Source organism: Amphimedon queenslandica, unplaced genomic scaffold (genome assembly GCF_000090795.2).
Source record: "Amphimedon queenslandica unplaced genomic scaffold, v1.1 AMPQUscaffold_13450, whole genome shotgun sequence".
In the NCBI taxonomy this organism is placed as follows: domain Eukaryota; kingdom Metazoa; phylum Porifera; class Demospongiae; order Haplosclerida; family Niphatidae; genus Amphimedon; species Amphimedon queenslandica.
This window is the reverse complement of record NW_003546314.1, coordinates 102,880-107,924: the sequence shown is the minus strand read 5'-3', so window position 1 is coordinate 107,924 and position 5,045 is coordinate 102,880. Positions and strand designations below refer to the sequence as shown.

At 33.0% G+C, this 5,045-nt stretch overlaps 1 protein-coding gene and 1 long non-coding RNA gene across 2 annotated transcripts in view; both read right to left on the bottom strand.

Annotated features, from left to right (window-relative positions):
- LOC105312380 (uncharacterized) overlaps window positions 1–730 on the bottom strand; it is a 3,965-nt gene extending 3,235 nt beyond the window's left edge. The window contains exon 1 of the long non-coding RNA XR_002184574.1: window positions 475–730. This is a non-coding gene — a long non-coding RNA (uncharacterized LOC105312380). The remainder of the gene's footprint in view (window positions 1–474) is intronic.
- LOC100637628 (fibrillin-1-like) overlaps window positions 1–5,045 on the bottom strand; it is a 36,490-nt gene that overhangs the window by 23,739 nt on the left and 7,706 nt on the right. The gene's annotated exons all lie outside the window — the stretch shown is intronic.

Below are 5,045 nucleotides of genomic sequence, written 5' to 3'. Positions count from 1 at the left end.
TAATTGGCCGCCATGTTTTACGTCAAGCAGCAAGTGCTTTCTGTGTCCTGGAGATCTTGGTCACTACATTTTGAAGCTAAAAACTATTCTAGAGTCAAGAATAATGCCAAGAGAGCCAACCTAGGAAGTATAGTGCAATACTCTTGTTGTATGAGCCTGTTTTCCTCTTTGGGCTGTGACAGAGAGTCAAGAACTGATCGTTCTGGCTCTCCCAGCCTTCTTAAGTCTTCAAAATATCTTGCTATAGTAAAGAACAGTTGATATGAAGCCTCTCCTAGTCCTGAGTTCAGCACAACAAAAGTTTTATTGGCAAAACAGCTCTACTTTGCATATCAGCCATTGGAACTCTGCATAACTTTGACGTAAAACATGGCGGACAAAAATTTGTTCAATATTATTTCTTTGTATATACGGTATCACAAACTAATTCTCGCCTAAAGGGGTCTATAGTGTTAGTACATAACTGAGAACAACCTGATGATCCTTCACTGCACTCATCAATAGGTCTTCTAAAGCCTCTTTCGATACAGCAACAAAACGCTCGCTGTCCTCACCACCTTCCTTCTTTCTTCTTAAACGCTCGCTGTCTTCTCCACCTTCCTTCTCTTTAATGAAAGCGACACTTTCCTCTTTTTTGGGCGGATTGCAGTCGCTCCTGTAAGCCATCTCTAAGCTCTCCTTACTTGTCAGGTACTTGCCACGTGTAAAATTGCTTTGCGCATGCGCAGTGCGTGTACCGTATAGCTTCAATTGGATATGTATTGATACAGTCCTGTGCACATCCTCCATTATTAGTATCACACTCATTGATATCTACGGTATTAGTTATGAATCTATATAATAGTCCTAAATGTACCTGAACAACTATGTTGACCTGAAGTTAAACTGTAGCCATAAAAACAACTACAACTAGCTCTATAGCCATTGAAACTGTTAGTGCAAATTTGTGCACACCCACCATTATTATTTGAGCATGCATAATCACCAGTGCCTACAAAATCAGGACTGAATAGTGTACCTATAAATCTATGGACTTACTGTTGACAATTTCATAAATATTTATTCCAGCACTATATGCATAGCCATGAAAATTGGCAAAGCCATACACCAAGGTACTGAATCCTTCTTTCATTATAATAGTATGAGAAGTTGCATTGTTCCCATTGGGCTACTGAATTGAATTTGCACTCCATATCCAACAATGTTTTTCCTACTATCATAAATGTTGCTCCATAACAACGAAACCTGTTGGCCATCAATTGTTACTGGTCCTTTTTTAGTAGTGACAATATTAACATAGTCATTAGATATTGTTTCAAATGAAGGAATGACTACTGTTATATTCTTCTGGTACTGATGTACTGGAGCAACAAGCGAGATAACTGGGTCACCACCATTAGTATAGCCAGCAAAATAACTTGGCCCTAATTGCATCACTAATACAGGCTCGTTAGATTAAATTGAACAGTAGAAGTTTATGCCGCCATTTAGCGTTGCCACATGTCCAGCTTGTGCTAAGTAAGCACTATTGGCAAAAACAAAAAGACTTTCACTAGCAATGCTACCATGTTGCTAATGGTACAGAGACTTTGTGCCAATTTTTTTGAAATTATTAAAAACCCAATTTTGATTGGAATCAGCTCAAACTTCCTACACAACATAAAGGCATGCATAAGTATCAGGAAACAATATGAAGAAGGAAAGTTATAACTTTTTCTATTTTGCAAAATTTGGCTGAAGACCTTGTATAGTACAGGGACTTTGGCACAACTTTAAAAATTCATAAAAATTCAATTTTGATTGAAATAAGCTCAAATTTTCTATGTAACATAAGTACATGTGTACATACCAAAAAATATAAAAATTAAAAAATTCATTTTAAAAATCTTAACAAAATTTGGCTTGTGACCCTGTACTATAGTACAGGGACTTTGGTCTAATTTTGGAGCAGCTTTAAAAATTCATAAAAAATGCATATTTGATCGGAATCAGCTCAAACTTCTAAGCAACATAAGTACATGTATATGTGCCAAGAAAAACATAACAATGGAAACATATTTTTAAATAATTTTAACAAAATTTGGCCTATGGGACTTTGGTCTGATTTTGGAACAGTTTTAAAATTTCATAAAAATCTAATTATGATTGGAATTAGCTCAAACTTTCTACACAACATAAGTACATGTACCAGGAGAAAATAAAAATTGTAAATTCTTTTACTCTTAATTTGAATATCCCTTACTATAGATTGAACACCTTTAAAATTCATAAGAAATCCACAATGATGAGCCATAGCTACTATGCCATAATCTTAAGAAAATTAAGACAATCATGATAATTATGTGACTTCCTTATTTTCAGAAATGTCAAAGAAGAGTTTAGGGAAACTGCATCAACGATCATGACATTCTTTTTGAGTTTTGGTCTGCTATCAGGAGCAGCAATATCATTCTTTTACAGTATCTGATAAAAATATAAACTCGTAATGAGAGCAATAGTTGCTTTTATCTTTTCTATGCTCTGTATTTTTATTTTGTATGGAAAATAAAATATACTTTAAAAAATATTTTTGTGTCTAGTAAAACATTTGAAGTTTTTTACAAATTATTTAAAGCTCTATAACTACAGGTGTATAATATAATTTTTGTATTAGCAGTAACAGACTTGAGGGAATTAGAATAGCAAAGAGACAGTTATAGCAAAAATAGATGTAGCAGTACTAAAATTTGGTAGCATAGCATATAGTTTTATTAGTTTACAACTTTTCCTTTTCTTCTGTTTGTGGTGAGTCAACATAGTCGTAAAGATCACCTTGTTCTTCCATAAATTTGGTTACACTCTCATTATTGTATATTGGATTTGATGTATTATACGTAGATCTCTCTTGATCTTCTTGATTGACATTATATTGTCCATTTTTTTTCTTCTTAATTACAATTAAAACAATTGCAATGATAACAAAAGCCATCACAGCAATGATGATGATAACTATAAACAATTTTTTTACACAATAGACCATACTATCAAGTTCATATTGCTTACTTATTAATAGTACACCACCAATTGTGCCATAGAGAAAGCCACTGCTAGACCCAACATTTTCTGCACTAGTCTAAATTTGACAACAAAGATTAGAAGTCAAGGAATGGAGCTATTGATATAGTATAGTTAAACAACTTACAGCTTCAATGTTAGTTGGCAAGGCTAGGTCTATATATACAGATTAAATTACATCATACAACATAATTTTCTTTTACCTTCACAAATTGATCCATTTCTTAAATACTTTCCAGGACCACATGCTTAATAATAATAAAATAATAATAATAATAATCAATTTTAGCTTTGAAAACTAACCCAAACATGTATGACTGTCATTGCTCAAGTAATATCCATCTTTACAGGTACAATGGTAACTTCCTGGAGTATTGACACAACCATGACTGCATCTGTTATCAACCAATAAGCATTCGTTGATATCTGTTCAAAGTTAAAGAGGTGATCACTATAATTTCACTTTTTACCTGAACAAAAGGCTTCATTGGTTAAAGTAAAGCCTACCAAGCATGAACACTGGAAGCTGCCTGCAGTATTATTGCAAATCTGTTCACACCCTCCTTTTTTATTAGCACATTCATCAATATCTGTATATCAGTAAATACACAAGACAATGCAAATTTTAAACTTACCAGTGCAGCTTCTTAAATTGCTTGTAAACTGAAATCCTTCTCTACATTGACACTGATAGCTTCCCATTGTATTGATACAGTCCTGTGCACATCCACCATTATTAGTATCACACTCATTGATATCTATACAGAAGTAACAAAATATATATCGTAATTTTATAAATTAAAGTGATTTACCAGTGCAGTTGTGATCATTAGTATTGAGAGAGTATCCATTAAGACAGGAACAATAATAACTACCATCAGTATTATGACATGTTTGTTCACATCCTCCATTATTATTAAGAGTACACTCATCAATATCAGTACAAGTGTGATTATCATTAGTGAGTTGATAACCATTATCACAAGTACATCTATAACTACCAATAGTGTTAGTACATAACTGAGAACAACCTGATGTTCCTTCACTGCACTCATTAATATCTGATGTGTATATAATAAGACTATAAATTGTATAGTTGATGTTAGGTTTATACCTATACAAAACTTCTCATTGTATAATTTATATCCATTGTTGCAAGAACAATTAAAGAAAGGTACTTGATTAGTACATGTTTGCTCACATCCACCATTGTTTGTAGCACACTCATTAATATCTGATAATAATAGTGAGAATCATTATCAATAGAAATAATCTCAGTTACCAACACAAAGGGTGTCTGACATTAAGTAGTATCCATCGGTACAAGAGCATTCAAAACTTCCAATAGTGTTAGTACAGTTTTGATCACACCCTCCATTATTGTTAGCAATACACTCATCAATATCTTATAAATGAGAAATAATAATTCTACTCAAATTATTAGTATTGATATACCTGTGCAGTTTATTCCATTGTTATTAGTCTCATATCCTTCTCTACACTGACACTGATAGCTTCCTACTGTATTGATACAGTCCTGTGCACATCCACCATCATTAGTATCACACTCATTGATATCTGTGGGATGATGTATAATGAGTATTGCTATATAGGTATGCTTACCAGAACAATTATGTCCATCAGTGTCCAGACTATATCCTGTGTTACAAGAACAAGTATAAGAGCTGAGGGTATTAGTGCAGATTTGGCTACAGTCCCCATTATTCAAAATACATTCATTAGTATCTAAAATTATAATTTATTATATCAAATATTAAAACTGCTGATTATCATACCTGTACAGTTGTGACCATTAGCATCAATGGAGTATCCATTAAGACAAGAACAATAATAACTACCATTAGTATTATGACATGTTTGTTCACATCCTCCATTATTATTAAGAGTACACTCATCAATATCAGTACAAGTGTGATTATCATTAGTGAGTTGATAACCATTATCACAAGTACATGTATAACTACCAATAG